General features: G+C 56.0%; 46 non-coding genes across 46 annotated transcripts; 23 read left to right on the forward strand and 23 right to left on the reverse strand.

Moving 5' to 3' along the window:
* Nucleotides 1-4,605: 4,605 nt before the first annotated feature.
* On the forward strand, nucleotides 4,606-4,762 carry LOC136935672 (U1 spliceosomal RNA). Its single transcript, XR_010874979.1, has one exon. It is a non-coding gene; the product is annotated as a U1 spliceosomal RNA (small nuclear RNA).
* Nucleotides 4,763-4,881: 119 nt separating this feature from the next.
* On the reverse strand, nucleotides 4,882-5,000 carry LOC136934699 (5S ribosomal RNA). Its single transcript, XR_010874892.1, has one exon. It is a non-coding gene; the product is annotated as a 5S ribosomal RNA (ribosomal RNA).
* Nucleotides 5,001-5,401: 401 nt separating this feature from the next.
* Nucleotides 5,402-5,565, forward strand: LOC136934798 (U1 spliceosomal RNA). Its single transcript, XR_010874900.1, has one exon. It is a non-coding gene; the product is annotated as a U1 spliceosomal RNA (small nuclear RNA).
* A 119-nt stretch (nucleotides 5,566-5,684) lies between these two features.
* Nucleotides 5,685-5,803, reverse strand: LOC136935862 (5S ribosomal RNA). The gene has a single exon (XR_010875006.1). It is a non-coding gene; the product is annotated as a 5S ribosomal RNA (ribosomal RNA).
* A 391-nt stretch (nucleotides 5,804-6,194) lies between these two features.
* Nucleotides 6,195-6,358, forward strand: LOC136934809 (U1 spliceosomal RNA). Its single transcript, XR_010874901.1, has one exon. It is a non-coding gene; the product is annotated as a U1 spliceosomal RNA (small nuclear RNA).
* A 119-nt stretch (nucleotides 6,359-6,477) lies between these two features.
* On the reverse strand, nucleotides 6,478-6,596 carry LOC136934710 (5S ribosomal RNA). The gene has a single exon (XR_010874893.1). It is a non-coding gene; the product is annotated as a 5S ribosomal RNA (ribosomal RNA).
* A 401-nt stretch (nucleotides 6,597-6,997) lies between these two features.
* LOC136934820 (U1 spliceosomal RNA) lies at nucleotides 6,998-7,161 on the forward strand. Its single transcript, XR_010874902.1, has one exon. It is a non-coding gene; the product is annotated as a U1 spliceosomal RNA (small nuclear RNA).
* A 119-nt stretch (nucleotides 7,162-7,280) lies between these two features.
* LOC136934677 (5S ribosomal RNA) lies at nucleotides 7,281-7,399 on the reverse strand. The gene has a single exon (XR_010874890.1). It is a non-coding gene; the product is annotated as a 5S ribosomal RNA (ribosomal RNA).
* A 397-nt stretch (nucleotides 7,400-7,796) lies between these two features.
* Nucleotides 7,797-7,960, forward strand: LOC136934831 (U1 spliceosomal RNA). The gene has a single exon (XR_010874903.1). It is a non-coding gene; the product is annotated as a U1 spliceosomal RNA (small nuclear RNA).
* Nucleotides 7,961-8,079: 119 nt separating this feature from the next.
* Nucleotides 8,080-8,198, reverse strand: LOC136935919 (5S ribosomal RNA). The gene has a single exon (XR_010875017.1). It is a non-coding gene; the product is annotated as a 5S ribosomal RNA (ribosomal RNA).
* Nucleotides 8,199-8,599: 401 nt separating this feature from the next.
* LOC136934732 (U1 spliceosomal RNA) lies at nucleotides 8,600-8,763 on the forward strand. Its single transcript, XR_010874894.1, has one exon. It is a non-coding gene; the product is annotated as a U1 spliceosomal RNA (small nuclear RNA).
* Nucleotides 8,764-8,882: 119 nt separating this feature from the next.
* Nucleotides 8,883-9,001, reverse strand: LOC136935986 (5S ribosomal RNA). The gene has a single exon (XR_010875030.1). It is a non-coding gene; the product is annotated as a 5S ribosomal RNA (ribosomal RNA).
* A 391-nt stretch (nucleotides 9,002-9,392) lies between these two features.
* On the forward strand, nucleotides 9,393-9,556 carry LOC136934842 (U1 spliceosomal RNA). Its single transcript, XR_010874904.1, has one exon. It is a non-coding gene; the product is annotated as a U1 spliceosomal RNA (small nuclear RNA).
* Nucleotides 9,557-9,675: 119 nt separating this feature from the next.
* LOC136934301 (5S ribosomal RNA) lies at nucleotides 9,676-9,794 on the reverse strand. Its single transcript, XR_010874856.1, has one exon. It is a non-coding gene; the product is annotated as a 5S ribosomal RNA (ribosomal RNA).
* A 401-nt stretch (nucleotides 9,795-10,195) lies between these two features.
* Nucleotides 10,196-10,359, forward strand: LOC136934853 (U1 spliceosomal RNA). Its single transcript, XR_010874905.1, has one exon. It is a non-coding gene; the product is annotated as a U1 spliceosomal RNA (small nuclear RNA).
* A 119-nt stretch (nucleotides 10,360-10,478) lies between these two features.
* On the reverse strand, nucleotides 10,479-10,597 carry LOC136934422 (5S ribosomal RNA). Its single transcript, XR_010874867.1, has one exon. It is a non-coding gene; the product is annotated as a 5S ribosomal RNA (ribosomal RNA).
* Nucleotides 10,598-10,998: 401 nt separating this feature from the next.
* LOC136934864 (U1 spliceosomal RNA) lies at nucleotides 10,999-11,162 on the forward strand. The gene has a single exon (XR_010874906.1). It is a non-coding gene; the product is annotated as a U1 spliceosomal RNA (small nuclear RNA).
* A 119-nt stretch (nucleotides 11,163-11,281) lies between these two features.
* On the reverse strand, nucleotides 11,282-11,400 carry LOC136934544 (5S ribosomal RNA). The gene has a single exon (XR_010874878.1). It is a non-coding gene; the product is annotated as a 5S ribosomal RNA (ribosomal RNA).
* A 401-nt stretch (nucleotides 11,401-11,801) lies between these two features.
* On the forward strand, nucleotides 11,802-11,965 carry LOC136934876 (U1 spliceosomal RNA). The gene has a single exon (XR_010874907.1). It is a non-coding gene; the product is annotated as a U1 spliceosomal RNA (small nuclear RNA).
* Nucleotides 11,966-12,084: 119 nt separating this feature from the next.
* Nucleotides 12,085-12,203, reverse strand: LOC136934666 (5S ribosomal RNA). Its single transcript, XR_010874889.1, has one exon. It is a non-coding gene; the product is annotated as a 5S ribosomal RNA (ribosomal RNA).
* Nucleotides 12,204-12,604: 401 nt separating this feature from the next.
* LOC136934743 (U1 spliceosomal RNA) lies at nucleotides 12,605-12,768 on the forward strand. The gene has a single exon (XR_010874895.1). It is a non-coding gene; the product is annotated as a U1 spliceosomal RNA (small nuclear RNA).
* A 119-nt stretch (nucleotides 12,769-12,887) lies between these two features.
* Nucleotides 12,888-13,006, reverse strand: LOC136934787 (5S ribosomal RNA). The gene has a single exon (XR_010874899.1). It is a non-coding gene; the product is annotated as a 5S ribosomal RNA (ribosomal RNA).
* Nucleotides 13,007-13,397: 391 nt separating this feature from the next.
* LOC136934887 (U1 spliceosomal RNA) lies at nucleotides 13,398-13,561 on the forward strand. Its single transcript, XR_010874908.1, has one exon. It is a non-coding gene; the product is annotated as a U1 spliceosomal RNA (small nuclear RNA).
* Nucleotides 13,562-13,680: 119 nt separating this feature from the next.
* Nucleotides 13,681-13,799, reverse strand: LOC136934909 (5S ribosomal RNA). Its single transcript, XR_010874910.1, has one exon. It is a non-coding gene; the product is annotated as a 5S ribosomal RNA (ribosomal RNA).
* Nucleotides 13,800-14,200: 401 nt separating this feature from the next.
* LOC136934898 (U1 spliceosomal RNA) lies at nucleotides 14,201-14,364 on the forward strand. Its single transcript, XR_010874909.1, has one exon. It is a non-coding gene; the product is annotated as a U1 spliceosomal RNA (small nuclear RNA).
* Nucleotides 14,365-14,483: 119 nt separating this feature from the next.
* On the reverse strand, nucleotides 14,484-14,602 carry LOC136935030 (5S ribosomal RNA). Its single transcript, XR_010874921.1, has one exon. It is a non-coding gene; the product is annotated as a 5S ribosomal RNA (ribosomal RNA).
* A 401-nt stretch (nucleotides 14,603-15,003) lies between these two features.
* LOC136934920 (U1 spliceosomal RNA) lies at nucleotides 15,004-15,167 on the forward strand. Its single transcript, XR_010874911.1, has one exon. It is a non-coding gene; the product is annotated as a U1 spliceosomal RNA (small nuclear RNA).
* A 119-nt stretch (nucleotides 15,168-15,286) lies between these two features.
* Nucleotides 15,287-15,405, reverse strand: LOC136935152 (5S ribosomal RNA). Its single transcript, XR_010874932.1, has one exon. It is a non-coding gene; the product is annotated as a 5S ribosomal RNA (ribosomal RNA).
* A 401-nt stretch (nucleotides 15,406-15,806) lies between these two features.
* LOC136934931 (U1 spliceosomal RNA) lies at nucleotides 15,807-15,970 on the forward strand. Its single transcript, XR_010874912.1, has one exon. It is a non-coding gene; the product is annotated as a U1 spliceosomal RNA (small nuclear RNA).
* A 119-nt stretch (nucleotides 15,971-16,089) lies between these two features.
* LOC136935274 (5S ribosomal RNA) lies at nucleotides 16,090-16,208 on the reverse strand. Its single transcript, XR_010874943.1, has one exon. It is a non-coding gene; the product is annotated as a 5S ribosomal RNA (ribosomal RNA).
* Nucleotides 16,209-16,609: 401 nt separating this feature from the next.
* LOC136934942 (U1 spliceosomal RNA) lies at nucleotides 16,610-16,773 on the forward strand. Its single transcript, XR_010874913.1, has one exon. It is a non-coding gene; the product is annotated as a U1 spliceosomal RNA (small nuclear RNA).
* A 119-nt stretch (nucleotides 16,774-16,892) lies between these two features.
* Nucleotides 16,893-17,011, reverse strand: LOC136935396 (5S ribosomal RNA). Its single transcript, XR_010874954.1, has one exon. It is a non-coding gene; the product is annotated as a 5S ribosomal RNA (ribosomal RNA).
* A 401-nt stretch (nucleotides 17,012-17,412) lies between these two features.
* On the forward strand, nucleotides 17,413-17,576 carry LOC136934953 (U1 spliceosomal RNA). The gene has a single exon (XR_010874914.1). It is a non-coding gene; the product is annotated as a U1 spliceosomal RNA (small nuclear RNA).
* Nucleotides 17,577-17,695: 119 nt separating this feature from the next.
* On the reverse strand, nucleotides 17,696-17,814 carry LOC136935528 (5S ribosomal RNA). The gene has a single exon (XR_010874966.1). It is a non-coding gene; the product is annotated as a 5S ribosomal RNA (ribosomal RNA).
* Nucleotides 17,815-18,211: 397 nt separating this feature from the next.
* On the forward strand, nucleotides 18,212-18,375 carry LOC136934964 (U1 spliceosomal RNA). The gene has a single exon (XR_010874915.1). It is a non-coding gene; the product is annotated as a U1 spliceosomal RNA (small nuclear RNA).
* A 119-nt stretch (nucleotides 18,376-18,494) lies between these two features.
* Nucleotides 18,495-18,613, reverse strand: LOC136935650 (5S ribosomal RNA). Its single transcript, XR_010874977.1, has one exon. It is a non-coding gene; the product is annotated as a 5S ribosomal RNA (ribosomal RNA).
* A 401-nt stretch (nucleotides 18,614-19,014) lies between these two features.
* Nucleotides 19,015-19,178, forward strand: LOC136934975 (U1 spliceosomal RNA). The gene has a single exon (XR_010874916.1). It is a non-coding gene; the product is annotated as a U1 spliceosomal RNA (small nuclear RNA).
* Nucleotides 19,179-19,297: 119 nt separating this feature from the next.
* LOC136935763 (5S ribosomal RNA) lies at nucleotides 19,298-19,416 on the reverse strand. Its single transcript, XR_010874988.1, has one exon. It is a non-coding gene; the product is annotated as a 5S ribosomal RNA (ribosomal RNA).
* A 401-nt stretch (nucleotides 19,417-19,817) lies between these two features.
* On the forward strand, nucleotides 19,818-19,981 carry LOC136934754 (U1 spliceosomal RNA). The gene has a single exon (XR_010874896.1). It is a non-coding gene; the product is annotated as a U1 spliceosomal RNA (small nuclear RNA).
* Nucleotides 19,982-20,100: 119 nt separating this feature from the next.
* LOC136935822 (5S ribosomal RNA) lies at nucleotides 20,101-20,219 on the reverse strand. The gene has a single exon (XR_010874996.1). It is a non-coding gene; the product is annotated as a 5S ribosomal RNA (ribosomal RNA).
* Nucleotides 20,220-20,610: 391 nt separating this feature from the next.
* LOC136934986 (U1 spliceosomal RNA) lies at nucleotides 20,611-20,774 on the forward strand. Its single transcript, XR_010874917.1, has one exon. It is a non-coding gene; the product is annotated as a U1 spliceosomal RNA (small nuclear RNA).
* A 119-nt stretch (nucleotides 20,775-20,893) lies between these two features.
* On the reverse strand, nucleotides 20,894-21,012 carry LOC136935829 (5S ribosomal RNA). Its single transcript, XR_010874997.1, has one exon. It is a non-coding gene; the product is annotated as a 5S ribosomal RNA (ribosomal RNA).
* A 401-nt stretch (nucleotides 21,013-21,413) lies between these two features.
* LOC136934997 (U1 spliceosomal RNA) lies at nucleotides 21,414-21,577 on the forward strand. The gene has a single exon (XR_010874918.1). It is a non-coding gene; the product is annotated as a U1 spliceosomal RNA (small nuclear RNA).
* A 119-nt stretch (nucleotides 21,578-21,696) lies between these two features.
* LOC136935835 (5S ribosomal RNA) lies at nucleotides 21,697-21,815 on the reverse strand. The gene has a single exon (XR_010874998.1). It is a non-coding gene; the product is annotated as a 5S ribosomal RNA (ribosomal RNA).
* Nucleotides 21,816-22,206: 391 nt separating this feature from the next.
* On the forward strand, nucleotides 22,207-22,370 carry LOC136935008 (U1 spliceosomal RNA). The gene has a single exon (XR_010874919.1). It is a non-coding gene; the product is annotated as a U1 spliceosomal RNA (small nuclear RNA).
* Nucleotides 22,371-22,489: 119 nt separating this feature from the next.
* On the reverse strand, nucleotides 22,490-22,608 carry LOC136935839 (5S ribosomal RNA). The gene has a single exon (XR_010874999.1). It is a non-coding gene; the product is annotated as a 5S ribosomal RNA (ribosomal RNA).
* Between the last annotated feature and the right edge of the window lie 318 nt (nucleotides 22,609-22,926).

Raw genomic sequence — 22,926 nt, forward strand, 5'->3', positions numbered from 1 at the left:
AACCACCACCAAAGCCTCCAGGTCCCCCCCCCCCTCCCCCTCCCCCCCTTCCCCCACGACCTCACCCTGGTCCCAAGTCCAGACGCCAACCCTCCACAGCAGTCTCTGAGCCCACACAGGATCAGACCAGCCAGCCCCGGCCCACCCAAGGACCCTCCGTGCCAGCCGAATCTCCACCACCAGGCAGACGGTGGGGGGACGACGAAGCCGTGAGCAATCAGGGGGAGGTGCCCGACCCGGAATATGGACAGGAGGCCATCAGGAACCTCCAAATCATCGCCACAGGAATCAGCGGACCCGTCAAATCATCACAATCACCATGACTATCACAATAACATCACTCAACACCCGCAGCATGTTACGACTGGAGAAGAGGGCAACCGTTTTCAGACACCTCTCAACACAACCGGCCGACATCTACCTCCTCCAGGAGTGTGCCATCCCCTACATGGAGATGGATGCACTTCTGGAGGGGGAGTGGACTCGGGGAGACTCTCTCTGGTCAGGTTCCAACACCAATAAATCGGATGGGGTCGGGATGTTGGTGGCCAATCCATTCCTCCGACAAACCAGCCACCGAGTCGTCGAGAGCGGGCGGATCCTGGCCGTCGACCTGGAGGTCCGGGGTTCCCCGCTCAGGGTCATCAACGTCTACGGCCCCTCCAACGCCACAGAGAGAGTCTCCCTCTACGCGAAGCTTCGACCTCTTCTGATGACCCCCATGCCAGTATTGGTAGGGGGTGATTTCAACTGCGCCCTGAGGGATGAGGATCGGAGCAAACCCTGGAAGGACAGATCCACCAAAGCACTACAGGACATCATCAATGACTTCTCCCTGATGGATGTCGGCGGCACCTCCCCCCCAACACACACGTGGGTGAGATCCTCGGGCTCTGCCTCTTCAAGGATCGACATGTTCTTGCTCTCGCCAGGTCTGGGAGTGTGCTCCTTCAAGACCCAGGCGACGCACTTCTCAGACCACAGGATGCTGACCGTGACCCTGCGATGGGAGGGACCAGCCAGACCAACGAGGGGGCCCTGGAGGATGAACACATCTGTACTCCAGGACCCCTCCATCAGCCACTCCTTCTCCAGGCGCTACCTGGAGTGGAGGACCCTGAAAGAACTATTTACATCCCCGATAGAGTGGTGGGAAATGGTCAAGTCCCGGGTCAAGGGGTTCTTCGGAGGGGTGGGAAGGAGGAAGGCTCGGGAACAGAGGGCCCGTTTCTACCACCACAACGGGGCCCTGCAACGCCTGAGCCTCCTCCAACTCAGAGGATTCGACGTGACCCGGGAGCTGTCAGAGACCAAGGAGCACCTGGCCACACTCTATCGGGAAGAACAGGAGAGGAAGACTTTCAGGGATAAACTCAAGGGCCTGGAGGAGGAGGAGAAATGCACCAAATACTTCTTCCGCAGGGCACGGTCTAAACAACAAGGCATCCTGTCCCTCTATAACACCAGCGGCCAGACCGTCACAGACAGCGACGACATCAGGAGGGTGACCGAGGAGTTCTACGGCCGGCTGTTCGACACCAAGCCGGCGGACGGGACTCTGGCGGAAACCTTCCTCGACGGTCTGGACCAAATCAAAGAGGGGGGCGAGGGCGAGGAACCAGAGCTGAGTCTGGAGGAGCTCACCCGGGCCGTGCACGCCATGAACACCCAGAAGGCCCCGGGACCGGACGGGATCCCGGCGGAATTCTATCAGGCCTTCTGGGAACTCATCAAGGGCGATCTGGCCCAGGTCCTCCGAGCGGTCTACAGGGAAAGGAGGCTAGGAGAATCGATGAGACAGAGTACAGTAACACTAATACCCAAGAAGGGGGACCTCAAGGACCTCCGGAATTGGCGCCCCATCAACCTCCTCTGTTCCGACTACAAAATCCTCACGAAGGCCCTCATGTGGCGCTTCCAAACACACCTCCCCGCAATCATCAACCCGGACCAGACCTGCGGCGTCCCCGGAAGGTCCATAAACGACAACCTGCTCCTGGTGAGAGACCTCATCTTCCACTCCCAGGAGCGGAGGTCCCCCTTCGCGCTCCTCTGCCTCGACCAAGAGAAGGCCTTCGACCGGGTAAGCCATGGCTTCCTGCAGGAGGTGCTAGGGAGGATGAACTTCCCACAACACCTCATCCACTGGACCAGGCTCTGCTACAACAACATCACAAGCAGAGTCCTGGTCAACAGACAGCTAACAGACCCCTTTCCCATCCGGTCTGGGGTCAGACAAGGATGCCCCCTAGCACCCCTGCTGTACGTCATCTACCTGGAGCCTTTCCTCCGTAAAATCAGAGCTACACAGAACATCCAGGGTTATCACCTCCCGGGGGCCCAGGGAGAGAGGCTCCGGGTGGTGGCGTACATGGACGACATCACCATCGTCGGCACAGATAGTCGGTCCATCGCCGCGGCAACGAAGGTGGTGGACGACTACTGTGCAGCCACTGGCGCCCTGGTCAATCGAGGTAAGAGCGAACTGTACCTGTCGCAACACTGGAAAGAAGACATCACCACCTCTTTCCCTGTAAAGACAGACAACATCAAGCTGCTCGGAGTCATCTACCAGAACAACGGGAAAGGGACCCTGACCTGGGCCAACACCATCAGCCATGCCAAGCAAAAGATCGCCCAATGGAGTGCACGGTCCCTCACAATAACGGGCAAGATCTTGATCCTGAAGGCAATTATCCTCCCCATTCTCCTCTACGTCGGGAGGGTGTTTCCCCCGGACAGGGTGACGAGCAAAACCATCGAGCGCCTGATGTTCACCTTTGTCTGGGGGAGCACCATGGAGCGCTTGAAGAGGACCATCATGTTCAGCGCAGAGGAGAAGGGGGGGAAGGGGGTCCCAGACATCCTCAACATCATTAGGGCACAGGGCCTCTCACGACTGGTCACAAATATCCATAAACCGGACAGGAAGGCAGGAACCTTTGAGAGGTACTTCGCCACACCCATACTCAGAGCACTCCGTATCACCAACACCACCATCAACCACACTGTGCCCTACTGCTGGGACCCCCCAAAAGTATACAGGGAGTGGAAGAACTTTGCCTTCAGGACGGGTCTGCCTGCAGCCGGCCTGGCCTCCTGGAAATACAAGGACATCATGGCACACATCAGAGGGAAGGACATCACCACACCACCCAAGGCCAGGCCGGCCCTGGACATCCAACAGGTATGGGAAAACATTAACCATAAATGCATCAACAATAAACAAAAGGATTTGAATTGGTCAACTGCTCACGGCTGTCTCCCCACCAGAGAATTCATGCATAGACGGCGCATGGCCCGTACCGAGCTCTGCCCCCACGGTTGCACTGACACTGAAAACATTTACCACCTGTTTGTCAAGTGCACCGTGGCCAGGCGGGTCTGGGCCCTGTTTGTTCCCTCTGTCTCCCTCTACAGGAACAACACCTTGCCTCGCTTGACGGCGGACGACATCCTGTTCGGTCCTCCGGGGGGCTGTACGACCCCCCGCCTACAACATCAGTGGAGGATCGTCAGCGCCGTCAAGCAGGTGATATGGGAGACAAGGAACAGCAGGGTCTATCATCAACAGGACCACCCTTTCATTGTCCAGAGGAGGAGAATCACTCTCCTCCTCAGGGACTACGCCATCCTGGACTTTAAAAATAACCCGGACACCGCCAGAGACACATGGGGGGTGGAGAGGTGGAAGGACGTGTCCATCTAACTCAGCCCCCCATGCCACCACACCATCTCTGCACTACATGCTCCGTCCCCGAAGGCCGGCGGCGTTCCCCGTCCAACACCCTCATCGCCCCCAACACCATCACCACCGCCCTGGCAGCCACCACTCCACTCACCCCACCGCTTCACCCGTTCCGGCACCAAGCCCGAAGACCCAGGGACACCAACACCTGTCCCCAGTACGAGGGTCCGGAGAGGAGAAACCCACCAGGCCACAAGGGAAGTACAACAGCACATTACACCTGCACCCCACTACCCTTGCTCACCCCCTCCTTTCCTCCCCTCTCCACTCTCTCCCCCTATCACCTCACAGGGTTCCAGTTTGCCAACACCATCCCAGCAGCAGCACCCTCTACCCCCCCCCCCCCCCCCCCCCCAAGGACCGGTCATCGCCCCTCCCCGGCACACCAGCTGCAGCACCTGGAACCCCTCTCCCTGGGCCCCCGAAAAGGACACTACACCCCCCACCCCCCGCCACAAGAAACCCCCCCCCCATCCCACTCATCAAGAAGTCTGGCCCCTCCAACCCCGCCACCCACACACCCCACCCCACTTACCGGAACGTTACAGAAACTCTCACCTCAGACACACATCATTTGCACTGCACTTGGACTCGGCCCGACCTGCAGCACCCCCAACCATCCCTGGAGGAGGGGATACCCCCTCGAATGGCTCCTCCCGAGGTTTCTTCTTAATTTTCTCAAAGAGTTTTTGTGAGGAGTTTTTCCTCGCTTTCCTGGAGGGTTTAGGTTGGCGCAGGGAGGGCCCACACTGGTGAATTTGTGTTTTTCGTTTTGAGGTAAAGGGTGATTGTGATTGACGTATCGACACTGGGTGAAATGTGGTGGAAGTTTTTACCAATGCTGTAAATAACTGTTTTTAATTTTGGTAAAACCAATAAAAGCTTAAAAGGTTCACCCAGGGCGAGGCTCGGCCATTGCACTTCGGCTGTGCTGACCTTTGCGAATTCCCCAAATGCGGGAATCTCGACTGCATAATTTCTGGTAGTGGGGGACTGCGTACGCGCTCTCCCCCGAACATGTTTGTGAAAAATAATCTGGGAATCCTGAGACAGGTCAAGCCAAGCGGTTGAGGAGCTGTGTGACACGAGGTGGGGAAACAGTACCCCCTGCTGGTGAGAGAAGAGGAAAAAAAAGCTTACAGCACCTGGTATTCCCAGGCGGTCTCCCATCCAAGTATTAACCAGGCCCGACCCTGCTTAGCTTCCGAGATCGGACGAGATCGGGCGTGTTCAGGGTGGTATGGCCGTAAGCGAAGGAAGCTGTGGGTCATAGGCTACTTATAGATGACACCGCTCTGCCCAGTAGCTCAGCTTGATTTGCGATTCCTCCTTAGTTTTTTGTGGTCAGTTTCAGTTTATTGTTACTGTAGGTATTGTCTCTCTCTCTCTCTCTCTCTCTTTCTCTGTGTCTCTCTCTCTTCAAGGGGCAGGGCAAGGGAGGGGTGGGGGGATGGGTGAGTGGGAGGTGGGGATGGTTCCCTTCCGCCCGCCCCTTCCATTGGCTGTTTCTTTCTGCATGGGTGAGTGGGAGGTGGGGCTTGCTCCCTTCAGCCCGCCCCTTCCATTGGCTGTTTTTTTCTGCCTGTCTGCTCACCGCGGGTGACTGCGGCAGCCCTGGCACCTGGGTGAGGGCACCCGTTTCCCTTCCAACTCATACTTACCTGGCAGGGGAGACACCTTGATCACGAAGGAGGTTCACCCAGGGCGAGGCTCGGCCATTGCACTTCGGCTGTGCTGACCTTTGCGAATTCCCCAAATGCGGGAATCTCGACTGCATAATTTCTGGTAGTGGGGGACTGCGTACGCGCTCTCCCCCGAACATGTTTGTGAAAAATAATCTGGGAATCCTGAGACAGGTCAAGCCAAGCGGTTGAGGAGCTGTGTGACACGAGGTGGGGAAACAGTACCCCCTGCTGGTGAGAGAAGAGGAAAAAAAAGCTTACAGCACCTGGTATTCCCAGGCGGTCTCCCATCCAAGTACTAACCAGGCCCGACCCTGCTTAGCTTCCGAGATCGGACGAGATCGGGCGTGTTCAGGGTGGTATGGCCGTAAGCGAAGGAAGCTGTGGGTCATAGGCTACTTATAGATGACACCGCTCTGCCCAGTTGCTCAGCTTGATTTGCGATTCCTCCTTAGTTTTTTGTGGTCAGTTTCAGTTTATTGTTACTGTAGGTATTGTCTCTCTCTCTCTTTCTCTGTGTCTCTCTCTCTTCAAGGGGCAGGGCAAGGGAGGGGTGGGGGGATGGGTGAGTGGGAGGTGGGGATGGTTCCCTTCCGCCCGCCCCTTCCATTGGCTGTTTCTTTCTGCATGGGTGAGTGGGAGGTGGGGCTTGCTCCCTTCAGCCCGCCCCTTCCATTGGCTGTTTTTTTCTGCCTGTCTGCTCACCGCGGGTGACTGCGGCAGCCCTGGCAACTGGGTGAGGGCACCCGTTTCCCTTCCAACTCATACTTACCTGGCAGGGGAGACACCTTGATCACGAAGGAGGTTCACCCAGGGCGAGGCTCGGCCATTGCACTTCGGCTGTGCTGACCTTTGCGAATTCCCCAAATGCGGGAATCTCGACTGCATAATTTCTGGTAGTGGGGGACTGCGTACGCGCTCTCCCCCGAACATGTTTGTGAAAAATAATCTGGGAATCCTGAGACAGGTCAAGCCAAGCGGTTGAGGAGCTGTGTGACACGAGGTGGGGAAACAGTACCCCCTGCTGGTGAGAGAAGAGGAAAAAAAAGCTTACAGCACCTGGTATTCCCAGGCGGTCTCCCATCCAAGTATTAACCAGGCCCGACCCTGCTTAGCTTCCGAGATCGGACGAGATCGGGCGTGTTCAGGGTGGTATGGCCGTAAGCGAAGGAAGCTGTGGGTCATAGGCTACTTATAGATGACACCGCTCTGCCCAGTAGCTCAGCTTGATTTGCGATTCCTCCTTAGTTTTTTGTGGTCAGTTTCAGTTTATTGTTACTGTAGGTATTGTCTCTCTCTCTCTCTCTCTCTCTTTCTCTGTGTCTCTCTCTCTTCAAGGGGCAGGGCAAGGGAGGGGTGGGGGGATGGGTGAGTGGGAGGTGGGGATGGTTCCCTTCCGCCCGCCCCTTCCATTGGCTGTTTCTTTCTGCATGGGTGAGTGGGAGGTGGGGCTTGCTCCCTTCAGCCCGCCCCTTCCATTGGCTGTTTTTTTCTGCCTGTCTGCTCACCGCGGGTGACTGCGGCAGCCCTGGCACCTGGGTGAGGGCACCCGTTTCCCTTCCAACTCATACTTACCTGGCAGGGGAGACACCTTGATCACGAAGGAGGTTCACCCAGGGCGAGGCTCGGCCATTGCACTTCGGCTGTGCTGACCTTTGCGAATTCCCCAAATGCGGGAATCTCGACTGCATAATTTCTGGTAGTGGGGGACTGCGTACGCGCTCTCCCCCGAACATGTTTGTGAAAAATAATCTGGGAATCCTGAGACAGGTCAAGCCAAGCGGTTGAGGAGCTGTGTGACACGAGGTGGGGAAACAGTACCCCCTGCTGGTGAGAGAAGAGGAAAAAAAAGCTTACAGCACCTGGTATTCCCAGGCGGTCTCCCATCCAAGTACTAACCAGGCCCGACCCTGTTTAGCTTCCGAGATCGGACGAGATCGGGCGTGTTCAGGGTGGTATGGCCGTAAGCGAAGGAAGCTGTGGGTCATAGGCTACTTATAGATGACACCGCTCTGCCCAGTTGCTCAGCTTGATTTGCGATTCCTCCTTAGTTTTTTGTGGTCAGTTTCAGTTTATTGTTACTGTAGGTATTGTCTCTCTCTCTCTCTCTCTTTCTCTGTGTCTCTCTCTCTTCAAGGGGCAGGGCAAGGGAGGGGTGGGGGGATGGGTGAGTGGGAGGTGGGGATGGTTCCCTTCCGCCCGCCCCTTCCATTGGCTGTTTCTTTCTGCATGGGTGAGTGGGAGGTGGGGCTTGCTCCCTTCAGCCCGCCCCTTCCATTGGCTGTTTTTTTCTGCCTGTCTGCTCACCGCGGGTGACTGCGGCAGCCCTGGCAACTGGGTGAGGGCACCCGTTTCCCTTCCAACTCATACTTACCTGGCAGGGGAGACACCTTGATCACGAAGGAGGTTCACCCAGGGCGAGGCTCGGCCATTGCACTTCGGCTGTGCTGACCTTTGCGAATTCCCCAAATGCGGGAATCTCGACTGCATAATTTCTGGTAGTGGGGGACTGCGTACGCGCTCTCCCCCGAACATGTTTGTGAAAAATAATCTGGGAATCCTGAGACAGGTCAAGCCAAGCGGTTGAGGAGCTGTGTGACACGAGGTGGGGAAACAGTACCCCCTGCTGGTGAGAGAAGAGGAAAAAAAAGCTTACAGCACCTGGTATTCCCAGGCGGTCTCCCATCCAAGTACTAACCAGGCCCGACCCTGCTTAGCTTCCGAGATCGGACGAGATCGGGCGTGTTCAGGGTGGTATGGCCGTAAGCGAAGGAAGCTGTGGGTCATAGGCTACTTATAGATGACACCGCTCTGCCCAGTAGCTCAGCTTGATTTGCGATTCCTCCTTAGTTTTTTGTGGTCAGTTTCAGTTTATTGTTACTGTAGGTATTGTCTCTCTCTCTCTCTCTCTCTCTTTCTCTGTGTCTCTCTCTCTTCAAGGGGCAGGGCAAGGGAGGGGTGGGGGGATGGGTGAGTGGGAGGTGGGGATGGTTCCCTTCCGCCCGCCCCTTCCATTGGCTGTTTCTTTCTGCATGGGTGAGTGGGAGGTGGGGCTTGCTCCCTTCAGCCCGCCCCTTCCATTGGCTGTTTTTTTCTGCCTGTCTGCTTACCGCGGGTGACTGCGGCAGCCCTGGCACCTGGGTGAGGGCACCCGTTTCCCTTCCAACTCATACTTACCTGGCAGGGGAGACACCTCGATCACGAAGGAGGTTCACCCAGGGCGAGGCTCGGCCATTGCACTTCGGCTGTGCTGACCTTTGCGAATTCCCCAAATGCGGGAATCTCGACTGCATAATTTCTGGTAGTGGGGGACTGCGTACGCGCTCTCCCCCGAACATGTTTGTGAAAAATAATCTGGGAATCCTGAGACAGGTCAAGCCAAGCGGTTGAGGAGCTGTGTGACACGAGGTGGGGAAACAGTACCCCCTGCTGGTGAGAGAAGAGGAAAAAAAAGCTTACAGCACCTGGTATTCCCAGGCGGTCTCCCATCCAAGTACTAACCAGGCCCGACCCTGCTTAGCTTCCGAGATCGGACGAGATCGGGCGTGTTCAGGGTGGTATGGCCGTAAGCGAAGGAAGCTGTGGGTCATAGGCTACTTATAGATGACACCGCTCTGCCCAGTTGCTCAGCTTGATTTGCGATTCCTCCTTAGTTTTTTGTGGTCAGTTTCAGTTTATTGTTACTGTAGGTATTGTCTCTCTCTCTCTTTCTCTGTGTCTCTCTCTCTTCAAGGGGCAGGGCAAGGGAGGGGTGGGGGGATGGGTGAGTGGGAGGTGGGGATGGTTCCCTTCCGCCCGCCCCTTCCATTGGCTGTTTCTTTCTGCATGGGTGAGTGGGAGGTGGGGCTTGCTCCCTTCAGCCCGCCCCTTCCATTGGCTGTTTTTTTCTGCCTGTCTGCTCACCGCGGGTGACTGCGGCAGCCCTGGCAAATGGGTGAGGGCACCCGTTTCCCTTCCAACTCATACTTACCTGGCAGGGGAGACACCTTGATCACGAAGGAGGTTCACCCAGGGCGAGGCTCGGCCATTGCACTTCGGCTGTGCTGACCTTTGCGAATTCCCCAAATGCGGGAATCTCGACTGCATAATTTCTGGTAGTGGGGGACTGCGTACGCGCTCTCCCCCGAACATGTTTGTGAAAAATAATCTGGGAATCCTGAGACAGGTCAAGCCAAGCGGTTGAGGAGCTGTGTGACACGAGGTGGGGAAACAGTACCCCCTGCTGGTGAGAGAAGAGGAAAAAAAAGCTTACAGCACCTGGTATTCCCAGGCGGTCTCCCATCCAAGTACTAACCAGGCCCGACCCTGCTTAGCTTCCGAGATCGGACGAGATCGGGCGTGTTCAGGGTGGTATGGCCGTAAGCGAAGGAAGCTGTGGGTCATAGGCTACTTATAGATGACACCGCTCTGCCCAGTAGCTCAGCTTGATTTGCGATTCCTCCTTAGTTTTTTGTGGTCAGTTTCAGTTTATTGTTACTGTAGGTATTGTCTCTCTCTCTCTCTCTCTCTCTTTCTCTGTGTCTCTCTCTCTTCAAGGGGCAGGGCAAGGGAGGGGTGGGGGGATGGGTGAGTGGGAGGTGGGGATGGTTCCCTTCCGCCCGCCCCTTCCATTGGCTGTTTCTTTCTGCATGGGTGAGTGGGAGGTGGGGCTTGCTCCCTTCAGCCCGCCCCTTCCATTGGCTGTTTTTTTCTGCCTGTCTGCTTACCGCGGGTGACTGCGGCAGCCCTGGCACCTGGGTGAGGGCACCCGTTTCCCTTCCAACTCATACTTACCTGGCAGGGGAGACACCTTGATCACGAAGGAGGTTCACCCAGGGCGAGGCTCGGCCATTGCACTTCGGCTGTGCTGACCTTTGCGAATTCCCCAAATGCGGGAATCTCGACTGCATAATTTCTGGTAGTGGGGGACTGCGTACGCGCTCTCCCCCGAACATGTTTGTGAAAAATAATCTGGGAATCCTGAGACAGGTCAAGCCAAGCGGTTGAGGAGCTGTGTGACACGAGGTGGGGAAACAGTACCCCCTGCTGGTGAGAGAAGAGGAAAAAAAAGCTTACAGCACCTGGTATTCCCAGGCGGTCTCCCATCCAAGTACTAACCAGGCCCGACCCTGCTTAGCTTCCGAGATCGGACGAGATCGGGCGTGTTCAGGGTGGTATGGCCGTAAGCGAAGGAAGCTGTGGGTCATAGGCTACTTATAGATGACACCGCTCTGCCCAGTAGCTCAGCTTGATTTGCGATTCCTCCTTAGTTTTTTGTGGTCAGTTTCAGTTTATTGTTACTGTAGGTATTGTCTCTCTCTCTCTCTCTCTCTCTTTCTCTGTGTCTCTCTCTCTTCAAGGGGCAGGGCAAGGGAGGGGTGGGGGGATGGGTGAGTGGGAGGTGGGGATGGTTCCCTTCCGCCCGCCCCTTCCATTGGCTGTTTCTTTCTGCATGGGTGAGTGGGAGGTGGGGCTTGCTCCCTTCAGCCCGCCCCTTCCATTGGCTGTTTTTTTCTGCCTGTCTGCTCACCGCGGGTGACTGCGGCAGCCCTGGCACCTGGGTGAGGGCACCCGTTTCCCTTCCAACTCATACTTACCTGGCAGGGGAGACACCTTGATCACGAAGGAGGTTCACCCAGGGCGAGGCTCGGCCATTGCACTTCGGCTGTGCTGACCTTTGCGAATTCCCCAAATGCGGGAATCTCGACTGCATAATTTCTGGTAGTGGGGGACTGCGTACGCGCTCTCCCCCGAACATGTTTGTGAAAAATAATCTGGGAATCCTGAGACAGGTCAAGCCAAGCGGTTGAGGAGCTGTGTGACACGAGGTGGGGAAACAGTACCCCCTGCTGGTGAGAGAAGAGGAAAAAAAAGCTTACAGCACCTGGTATTCCCAGGCGGTCTCCCATCCAAGTACTAACCAGGCCCGACCCTGCTTAGCTTCCGAGATCGGACGAGATCGGGCGTGTTCAGGGTGGTATGGCCGTAAGCGAAGGAAGCTGTGGGTCATAGGCTACTTATAGATGACACCGCTCTGCCCAGTAGCTCAGCTTGATTTGCGATTCCTCCTTAGTTTTTTGTGGTCAGTTTCAGTTTATTGTTACTGTAGGTATTGTCTCTCTCTCTCTCTCTCTCTCTTTCTCTGTGTCTCTCTCTCTTCAAGGGGCAGGGCAAGGGAGGGGTGGGGGGATGGGTGAGTGGGAGGTGGGGATGGTTCCCTTCCGCCCGCCCCTTCCATTGGCTGTTTCTTTCTGCATGGGTGAGTGGGAGGTGGGGCTTGCTCCCTTCAGCCCGCCCCTTCCATTGGCTGTTTTTTTCTGCCTGTCTGCTCACCGCGGGTGACTGCGGCAGCCCTGGCACCTGGGTGAGGGCACCCGTTTCCCTTCCAACTCATACTTACCTGGCAGGGGAGACACCTTGATCACGAAGGAGGTTCACCCAGGGCGAGGCTCGGCCATTGCACTTCGGCTGTGCTGACCTTTGCGAATTCCCCAAATGCGGGAATCTCGACTGCATAATTTCTGGTAGTGGGGGACTGCGTACGCGCTCTCCCCCGAACATGTTTGTGAAAAATAATCTGGGAATCCTGAGACAGGTCAAGCCAAGCGGTTGAGGAGCTGTGTGACACGAGGTGGGGAAACAGTACCCCCTGCTGGTGAGAGAAGAGGAAAAAAAAGCTTACAGCACCTGGTATTCCCAGGCGGTCTCCCATCCAAGTACTAACCAGGCCCGACCCTGCTTAGCTTCCGAGATCGGACGAGATCGGGCGTGTTCAGGGTGGTATGGCCGTAAGCGAAGGAAGCTGTGGGTCATAGGCTACTTATAGATGACACCGCTCTGCCCAGTAGCTCAGCTTGATTTGCGATTCCTCCTTAGTTTTTTGTGGTCAGTTTCAGTTTATTGTTACTGTAGGTATTGTCTCTCTCTCTCTCTCTCTCTCTTTCTCTGTGTCTCTCTCTCTTCAAGGGGCAGGGCAAGGGAGGGGTGGGGGGATGGGTGAGTGGGAGGTGGGGATGGTTCCCTTCCGCCCGCCCCTTCCATTGGCTGTTTCTTTCTGCATGGGTGAGTGGGAGGTGGGGCTTGCTCCCTTCAGCCCGCCCCTTCCATTGGCTGTTTTTTTCTGCCTGTCTGCTTACCGCGGGTGACTGCGGCAGCCCTGGCACCTGGGTGAGGGCACCCGTTTCCCTTCCAACTCATACTTACCTGGCAGGGGAGACACCTCGATCACGAAGGAGGTTCACCCAGGGCGAGGCTCGGCCATTGCACTTCGGCTGTGCTGACCTTTGCGAATTCCCCAAATGCGGGAATCTCGACTGCATAATTTCTGGTAGTGGGGGACTGCGTACGCGCTCTCCCCCGAACATGTTTGTGAAAAATAATCTGGGAATCCTGAGACAGGTCAAGCCAAGCGGTTGAGGAGCTGTGTGACACGAGGTGGGGAAACAGTACCCCCTGCTGGTGAGAGAAGAGGAAAAAAAAGCTTACAGCACCTGGTATTCCCAGGCGGTCTCCCATCCAAGTACTAACCAGGCCCGACCCTGCTTAGCTTCCGAGATCGGACGAGATCGGGCGTGTTCAGGGTGGTATGGCCGTAAGCGAAGGAAGCTGTGGGTCATAGGCTACTTATAGATGACACCGCTCTGCCCAGTTGCTCAGCTTGATTTGCGATTCCTCCTTAGTTTTTTGTGGTCAGTTTCAGTTTATTGTTACTGTAGGTATTGTCTCTCTCTCTCTTTCTCTGTGTCTCTCTCTCTTCAAGGGGCAGGGCAAGGGAGGGGTGGGGGGATGGGTGAGTGGGAGGTGGGGATGGTTCCCTTCCGCCCGCCCCTTCCATTGGCTGTTTCTTTCTGCATGGGTGAGTGGGAGGTGGGGCTTGCTCCCTTCAGCCCGCCCCTTCCATTGGCTGTTTTTTTCTGCCTGTCTGCTCACCGCGGGTGACTGCGGCAGCCCTGGCAAATGGGTGAGGGCACCCGTTTCCCTTCCAACTCATACTTACCTGGCAGGGGAGACACCTTGATCACGAAGGAGGTTCACCCAGGGCGAGGCTCGGCCATTGCACTTCGGCTGTGCTGACCTTTGCGAATTCCCCAAATGCGGGAATCTCGACTGCATAATTTCTGGTAGTGGGGGACTGCGTACGCGCTCTCCCCCGAACATGTTTGTGAAAAATAATCTGGGAATCCTGAGACAGGTCAAGCCAAGCGGTTGAGGAGCTGTGTGACACGAGGTGGGGAAACAGTACCCCCTGCTGGTGAGAGAAGAGGAAAAAAAAGCTTACAGCACCTGGTATTCCCAGGCGGTCTCCCATCCAAGTACTAACCAGGCCCGACCCTGCTTAGCTTCCGAGATCGGACGAGATCGGGCGTGTTCAGGGTGGTATGGCCGTAAGCGAAGGAAGCTGTGGGTCATAGGCTACTTATAGATGACACCGCTCTGCCCAGTAGCTCAGCTTGATTTGCGATTCCTCCTTAGTTTTTTGTGGTCAGTTTCAGTTTATTGTTACTGTAGGTATTGTCTCTCTCTCTCTCTCTCTCTCTTTCTCTGTGTCTCTCTCTCTTCAAGGGGCAGGGCAAGGGAGGGGTGGGGGGATGGGTGAGTGGGAGGTGGGGATGGTTCCCTTCCGCCCGCCCCTTCCATTGGCTGTTTCTTTCTGCATGGGTGAGTGGGAGGTGGGGCTTGCTCCCTTCAGCCCGCCCCTTCCATTGGCTGTTTTTTTCTGCCTGTCTGCTTACCGCGGGTGACTGCGGCAGCCCTGGCACCTGGGTGAGGGCACCCGTTTCCCTTCCAACTCATACTTACCTGGCAGGGGAGACACCTTGATCACGAAGGAGGTTCACCCAGGGCGAGGCTCGGCCATTGCACTTCGGCTGTGCTGACCTTTGCGAATTCCCCAAATGCGGGAATCTCGACTGCATAATTTCTGGTAGTGGGGGACTGCGTACGCGCTCTCCCCCGAACATGTTTGTGAAAAATAATCTGGGAATCCTGAGACAGGTCAAGCCAAGCGGTTGAGGAGCTGTGTGACACGAGGTGGGGAAACAGTACCCCCTGCTGGTGAGAGAAGAGGAAAAAAAAGCTTACAGCACCTGGTATTCCCAGGCGGTCTCCCATCCAAGTACTAACCAGGCCCGACCCTGCTTAGCTTCCGAGATCGGACGAGATCGGGCGTGTTCAGGGTGGTATGGCCGTAAGCGAAGGAAGCTGTGGGTCATAGGCTACTTATAGATGACACCGCTCTGCCCAGTAGCTCAGCTTGATTTGCGATTCCTCCTTAGTTTTTTGTGGTCAGTTTCAGTTTATTGTTACTGTAGGTATTGTCTCTCTCTCTCTCTCTCTCTCTTTCTCTGTGTCTCTCTCTCTTCAAGGGGCAGGGCAAGGGAGGGGTGGGGGGATGGGTGAGTGGGAGGTGGGGATGGTTCCCTTCCGCCCGCCCCTTCCATTGGCTGTTTCTTTCTGCATGGGTGAGTGGGAGGTGGGGCTTGCTCCCTTCAGCCCGCCCCTTCCATTGGCTGTTTTTTTCTGCCTGTCTGCTCACCGCGGGTGACTGCGGCAGCCCTGGCACCTGGGTGAGGGCACCCGTTTCCCTTCCAACTCATACTTACCTGGCAGGGGAGACACCTTGATCACGAAGGAGGTTCACCCAGGGCGAGGCTCGGCCATTGCACTTCGGCTGTGCTGACCTTTGCGAATTCCCCAAATGCGGGAATCTCGACTGCATAATTTCTGGTAGTGGGGGACTGCGTACGCGCTCTCCCCCGAACATGTTTGTGAAAAATAATCTGGGAATCCTGAGACAGGTCAAGCCAAGCGGTTGAGGAGCTGTGTGACACGAGGTGGGGAAACAGTACCCCCTGCTGGTGAGAGAAGAGGAAAAAAAAGCTTACAGCACCTGGTATTCCCAGGCGGTCTCCCATCCAAGTACTAACCAGGCCCGACCCTGCTTAGCTTCCGAGATCGGACGAGATCGGGCGTGTTCAGGGTGGTATGGCCGTAAGCGAAGGAAGCTGTGGGTCATAGGCTACTTATAGATGACACCGCTCTGCCCAGTAGCTCAGCTTGATTTGCGATTCCTCCTTAGTTTTTTGTGGTCAGTTTCAGTTTATTGTTACTGTAGGTATTGTCTCTCTCTCTCTCTCTCTCTCTTTCTCTGTGTCTCTCTCTCTTCAAGGGGCAGGGCAAGGGAGGGGTGGGGGGATGGGTGAGTGGGAGGTGGGGATGGTTCCCTTCCGCCCGCCCCTTCCATTGGCTGTTTCTTTCTGCATGGGTGAGTGGGAGGTGGGGCTTGCTCCCTTCAGCCCGCCCCTTCCATTGGCTGTTTTTTTCTGCCTGTCTGCTCACCGCGGGTGACTGCGGCAGCCCTGGCACCTGGGTGAGGGCACCCGTTTCCCTTCCAACTCATACTTACCTGGCAGGGGAGACACCTTGATCACGAAGGAGGTTCACCCAGGGCGAGGCTCGGCCATTGCACTTCGGCTGTGCTGACCTTTGCGAATTCCCCAAATGCGGGAATCTCGACTGCATAATTTCTGGTAGTGGGGGACTGCGTACGCGCTCTCCCCCGAACATGTTTGTGAAAAATAATCTGGGAATCCTGAGACAGGTCAAGCCAAGCGGTTGAGGAGCTGTGTGACACGAGGTGGGGAAACAGTACCCCCTGCTGGTGAGAGAAGAGGAAAAAAAAGCTTACAGCACCTGGTATTCCCAGGCGGTCTCCCATCCAAGTACTAACCAGGCCCGACCCTGCTTAGCTTCCGAGATCGGACGAGATCGGGCGTGTTCAGGGTGGTATGGCCGTAAGCGAAGGAAGCTGTGGGTCATAGGCTACTTATAGATGACACCGCTCTGCCCAGTAGCTCAGCTTGATTTGCGATTCCTCCTTAGTTTTTTGTGGTCAGTTTCAGTTTATTGTTACTGTAGGTATTGTCTCTCTCTCTCTCTCTCTCTCTTTCTCTGTGTCTCTCTCTCTTCAAGGGGCAGGGCAAGGGAGGGGTGGGGGGATGGGTGAGTGGGAGGTGGGGATGGTTCCCTTCCGCCCGCCCCTTCCATTGGCTGTTTCTTTCTGCATGGGTGAGTGGGAGGTGGGGCTTGCTCCCTTCAGCCCGCCCCTTCCATTGGCTGTTTTTTTCTGCCTGTCTGCTCACCGCGGGTGACTGCGGCAGCCCTGGCACCTGGGTGAGGGCACCCGTTTCCCTTCCAACTCATACTTACCTGGCAGGGGAGACACCTTGATCACGAAGGAGGTTCACCCAGGGCGAGGCTCGGCCATTGCACTTCGGCTGTGCTGACCTTTGCGAATTCCCCAAATGCGGGAATCTCGACTGCATAATTTCTGGTAGTGGGGGACTGCGTACGCGCTCTCCCCCGAACATGTTTGTGAAAAATAATCTGGGAATCCTGAGACAGGTCAAGCCAAGCGGTTGAGGAGCTGTGTGACACGAGGTGGGGAAACAGTACCCCCTGCTGGTGAGAGAAGAGGAAAAAAAAGCTTACAGCACCTGGTATTCCCAGGCGGTCTCCCATCCAAGTACTAACCAGGCCCGACCCTGCTTAGCTTCCGAGATCGGACGAGATCGGGCGTGTTCAGGGTGGTATGGCCGTAAGCGAAGGAAGCTGTGGGTCATAGGCTACTTATAGATGACACCGCTCTGCCCAGTAGCTCAGCTTGATTTGCGATTCCTCCTTAGTTTTTTGTGGTCAGTTTCAGTTTATTGTTACTGTAGGTATTGTCTCTCTCTCTCTCTCTCTCTCTTTCTCTGTGTCTCTCTCTCTTCAAGGGGCAGGGCAAGGGAGGGGTGGGGGGATGGGTGAGTGGGAGGTGGGGATGGTTCCCTTCCGCCCGCCCCTTCCATTGGCTGTTTCTTTCTGCATGGGTGAGTGGGAGGTGGGGCTTGCTCCCTTCAGCCCGCCCCTTCCATTGGCTGTTTTTTTCTGCCTGTCTGCTCACCGCGGGTGACTGCGGCAGCCCTGGCACCTGGGTGAGGGCACCCGTTTCCCTTCCAACTCATACTTACCTGGCAGGGGAGACACCTTGATCACGAAGGAGGTTCACCCAGGGCGAGGCTCGGCCATTGCACTTCGGCTGTGCTGACCTTTGCGAATTCCCCAAATGCGGGAATCTCGACTGCATAATTTCTGGTAGTGGGGGACTGCGTACGCGCTCTCCCCCGAACATGTTTGTGAAAAATAATCTGGGAATCCTGAGACAGGTCAAGCCAAGCGGTTGAGGAGCTGTGTGACACGAGGTGGGGAAACAGTACCCCCTGCTGGTGAGAGAAGAGGAAGAAAAAGCTTACAGCACCTGGTATTCCCAGGCGGTCTCCCATCCAAGTACTAACCAGGCCCGACCCTGCTTAGCTTCCGAGATCGGACGAGATCGGGCGTGTTCAGGGTGGTATGGCCGTAAGCGAAGGAAGCTGTGGGTCATAGGCTACTTATAGATGACACCGCTCTGCCCAGTAGCTCAGCTTGATTTGCGATTCCTCCTTAGTTTTTTGTGGTCAGTTTCAGTTTATTGTTACTGTAGGTATTGTCTCTCTCTCTCTCTCTCTTTCTCTGTGTCTCTCTCTCTTCAAGGGGCAGGGCAAGGGAGGGGTGGGGGGATGGGTGAGTGGGAGGTGGGGATGGTTCCCTTCCGCCCGCCCCTTCCATTGGCTGTTTCTTTCTGCATGGGTGAGTGGGAGGTGGGGCTTGCTCCCTTCAGCCCGCCCCTTCCATTGGCTGTTTTTTTCTGCCTGTCTGCTCACCGCGGGTGACTGCGGCAGCCCTGGCACCTGGGTGAGGGCACCCGTTTCCCTTCCAACTCATACTTACCTGGCAGGGGAGACACCTTGATCACGAAGGAGGTTCACCCAGGGCGAGGCTCGGCCATTGCACTTCGGCTGTGCTGACCTTTGCGAATTCCCCAAATGCGGGAATCTCGACTGCATAATTTCTGGTAGTGGGGGACTGCGTACGCGCTCTCCCCCGAACATGTTTGTGAAAAATAATCTGGGAATCCTGAGACAGGTCAAGCCAAGCGGTTGAGGAGCTGTGTGACACGAGGTGGGGAAACAGTACCCCCTGCTGGTGAGAGAAGAGGAAAAAAAAGCTTACAGCACCTGGTATTCCCAGGCGGTCTCCCATCCAAGTACTAACCAGGCCCGACCCTGCTTAGCTTCCGAGATCGGACGAGATCGGGCGTGTTCAGGGTGGTATGGCCGTAAGCGAAGGAAGCTGTGGGTCATAGGCTACTTATAGATGACACCGCTCTGCCCAGTAGCTCAGCTTGATTTGCGATTCCTCCTTAGTTTTTTGTGGTCAGTTTCAGTTTATTGTTACTGTAGGTATTGTCTCTCTCTCTCTCTCTCTCTCTTTCTCTGTGTCTCTCTCTCTTCAAGGGGCAGGGCAAGGGAGGGGTGGGGGGATGGGTGAGTGGGAGGTGGGGATGGTTCCCTTCCGCCCGCCCCTTCCATTGGCTGTTTCTTTCTGCATGGGTGAGTGGGAGGTGGGGCTTGCTCCCTTCAGCCCGCCCCTTCCATTGGCTGTTTTTTTCTGCCTGTCTGCTTACCGCGGGTGACTGCGGCAGCCCTGGCACCTGGGTGAGGGCACCCGTTTCCCTTCCAACTCATACTTACCTGGCAGGGGAGACACCTTGATCACGAAGGAGGTTCACCCAGGGCGAGGCTCGGCCATTGCACTTCGGCTGTGCTGACCTTTGCGAATTCCCCAAATGCGGGAATCTCGACTGCATAATTTCTGGTAGTGGGGGACTGCGTACGCGCTCTCCCCCGAACATGTTTGTGAAAAATAATCTGGGAATCCTGAGACAGGTCAAGCCAAGCGGTTGAGGAGCTGTGTGACACGAGGTGGGGAAACAGTACCCCCTGCTGGTGAGAGAAGAGGAAAAAAAAGCTTACAGCACCTGGTATTCCCAGGCGGTCTCCCATCCAAGTACTAACCAGGCCCGACCCTGCTTAGCTTCCGAGATCGGACGAGATCGGGCGTGTTCAGGGTGGTATGGCCGTAAGCGAAGGAAGCTGTGGGTCATAGGCTACTTATAGATGACACCGCTCTGCCCAGTAGCTCAGCTTGATTTGCGATTCCTCCTTAGTTTTTTGTGGTCAGTTTCAGTTTATTGTTACTGTAGGTATTGTCTCTCTCTCTCTCTCTCTCTCTTTCTCTGTGTCTCTCTCTCTTCAAGGGGCAGGGCAAGGGAGGGGTGGGGGGATGGGTGAGTGGGAGGTGGGGATGGTTCCCTTCCGCCCGCCCCTTCCATTGGCTGTTTCTTTCTGCATGGGTGAGTGGGAGGTGGGGCTTGCTCCCTTCAGCCCGCCCCTTCCATTGGCTGTTTTTTTCTGCCTGTCTGCTTACCGCGGGTGACTGCGGCAGCCCTGGCACCTGGGTGAGGGCACCCGTTTCCCTTCCAACTCATACTTACCTGGCAGGGGAGACACCTCGATCACGAAGGAGGTTCACCCAGGGCGAGGCTCGGCCATTGCACTTCGGCTGTGCTGACCTTTGCGAATTCCCCAAATGCGGGAATCTCGACTGCATAATTTCTGGTAGTGGGGGACTGCGTACGCGCTCTCCCCCGAACATGTTTGTGAAAAATAATCTGGGAATCCTGAGACAGGTCAAGCCAAGCGGTTGAGGAGCTGTGTGACACGAGGTGGGGAAACAGTACCCCCTGCTGGTGAGAGAAGAGGAAAAAAAAGCTTACAGCACCTGGTATTCCCAGGCGGTCTCCCATCCAAGTACTAACCAGGCCCGACCCTGCTTAGCTTCCGAGATCGGACGAGATCGGGCGTGTTCAGGGTGGTATGGCCGTAAGCGAAGGAAGCTGTGGGTCATAGGCTACTTATAGATGACACCGCTCTGCCCAGTTGCTCAGCTTGATTTGCGATTCCTCCTTAGTTTTTTGTGGTCAGTTTCAGTTTATTGTTACTGTAGGTATTGTCTCTCTCTCTCTTTCTCTGTGTCTCTCTCTCTTCAAGGGGCAGGGCAAGGGAGGGGTGGGGGGATGGGTGAGTGGGAGGTGGGGATGGTTCCCTTCCGCCCGCCCCTTCCATTGGCTGTTTCTTTCTGCATGGGTGAGTGGGAGGTGGGGCTTGCTCCCTTCAGCCCGCCCCTTCCATTGGCTGTTTTTTTCTGCCTGTCTGCTCACCGCGGGTGACTGCGGCAGCCCTGGCAAATGGGTGAGGGCACCCGTTTCCCTTCCAACTCATACTTACCTGGCAGGGGAGACACCTTGATCACGAAGGAGGTTCACCCAGGGCGAGGCTCGGCCATTGCACTTCGGCTGTGCTGACCTTTGCGAATTCCCCAAATGCGGGAATCTCGACTGCATAATTTCTGGTAGTGGGGGACTGCGTACGCGCTCTCCCCCGAACATGTTTGTGAAAAATAATCTGGGAATCCTGAGACAGGTCAAGCCAAGCGGTTGAGGAGCTGTGTGACACGAGGTGGGGAAACAGTACCCCCTGCTGGTGAGAGAAGAGGAAAAAAAAGCTTACAGCACCTGGTATTCCCAGGCGGTCTCCCATCCAAGTACTAACCAGGCCCGACCCTGCTTAGCTTCCGAGATCGGACGAGATCGGGCGTGTTCAGGGTGGTATGGCCGTAAGCGAAGGAAGCTGTGGGTCATAGGCTACTTATAGATGACACCGCTCTGCCCAGTAGCTCAGCTTGATTTGCGATTCCTCCTTAGTTTTTTGTGGTCAGTTTCAGTTTATTGTTACTGTAGGTATTGTCTCTCTCTCTCTCTCTCTCTCTTTCTCTGTGTCTCTCTCTCTTCAAGGGGCAGGGCAAGGGAGGGGTGGGGGGATGGGTGAGTGGGAGGTGGGGATGGTTCCCTTCCGCCCGCCCCTTCCATTGGCTGTTTCTTTCTGCATGGGTGAGTGGGAGGTGGGGCTTGCTCCCTTCAGCCCGCCCCTTCCATTGGCTGTTTTTTTCTGCCTGTCTGCTTACCGCGGGTGACTGCGGCAGCCCTGGCACCTGGGTGAGGGCACCCGTTTCCCTTCCAACTCATACTTACCTGGCAGGGGAGACACCTTGATCACGAAGGAGGTTCACCCAGGGCGAGGCTCGGCCATTGCACTTCGGCTGTGCTGACCTTTGCGAATTCCCCAAATGCGGGAATCTCGACTGCATAATTTCTGGTAGTGGGGGACTGCGTACGCGCTCTCCCCCGAACATGTTTGTGAAAAATAATCTGGGAATCCTGAGACAGGTCAAGCCAAGCGGTTGAGGAGCTGTGTGACACGAGGTGGGGAAACAGTACCCCCTGCTGGTGAGAGAAGAGGAAAAAAAAGCTTACAGCACCTGGTATTCCCAGGCGGTCTCCCATCCAAGTACTAACCAGGCCCGACCCTGCTTAGCTTCCGAGATCGGACGAGATCGGGCGTGTTCAGGGTGGTATGGCCGTAAGCGAAGGAAGCTGTGGGTCATAGGCTACTTATAGATGACACCGCTCTGCCCAGTTGCTCAGCTTGATTTGCGATTCCTCCTTAGTTTTTTGTGGTCAGTTTCAGTTTATTGTTACTGTAGGTATTGTCTCTCTCTCTCTTTCTCTGTGTCTCTCTCTCTTCAAGGGGCAGGGCAAGGGAGGGGTGGGGGGATGGGTGAGTGGGAGGTGGGGATGGTTCCCTTCCGCCCGCCCCTTCCATTGGCTGTTTCTTTCTGCATGGGTGAGTGGGAGGTGGGGCTTGCTCCCTTCAGCCCGCCCCTTCCATTGGCTGTTTTTTTCTGCCTGTCTGCTCACCGCGGGTGACTGCGGCAGCCCTGGCAAATGGGTGAGGGCACCCGTTTCCCTTCCAACTCATACTTACCTGGCAGGGGAGACACCTTGATCACGAAGGAGGTTCACCCAGGGCGAGGCTCGGCCATTGCACTTCGGCTGTGCTGACCTTTGCGAATTCCCCAAATGCGGGAATCTCGACTGCATAATTTCTGGTAGTGGGGGACTGCGTACGCGCTCTCCCCCGAACATGTTTGTGAAAAATAATCTGGGAATCCTGAGACAGGTCAAGCCAAGCGGTTGAGGAGCTGTGTGACACGAGGTGGGGAAACAGTACCCCCTGCTGGTGAGAGAAGAGGAAAAAAAAGCTTACAGCACCTGGTATTCCCAGGCGGTCTCCCATCCAAGTACTAACCAGGCCCGACCCTGCTTAGCTTCCGAGATCGGACGAGATCGGGCGTGTTCAGGGTGGTATGGCCGTAAGCGAAGGAAGCTGTGGGTCATAGGCTACTTATAGATGACACCGCTCTGCCCAGTAGCTCAGCTTGATTTGCGATTCCTCCTTAGTTTTTTGTGGTCAGTTTCAGTTTATTGTTACTGTAGGTATTGTCTCTCTCTCTCTCTCTCTCTCTTTCTCTGTGTCTCTCTCTCTTCAAGGGGCAGGGCAAGGGAGGGGTGGGGGGATGGGTGAGTGGGAGGTGGGGATGGTTCCCTTCCGCCCGCCCCTTCCATTGGCTGTTTCTTTCTGCATGGGTGAGTGGGAGGTGGGGCTTGCTCCCTTCAGCCCGCCCCTTCCATTGGCT

Source organism: Osmerus mordax, chromosome 2 (assembly GCF_038355195.1).
Source record: "Osmerus mordax isolate fOsmMor3 chromosome 2, fOsmMor3.pri, whole genome shotgun sequence".
Classification (NCBI taxonomy): Eukaryota; Metazoa; Chordata; class Actinopteri; order Osmeriformes; family Osmeridae; genus Osmerus; species Osmerus mordax.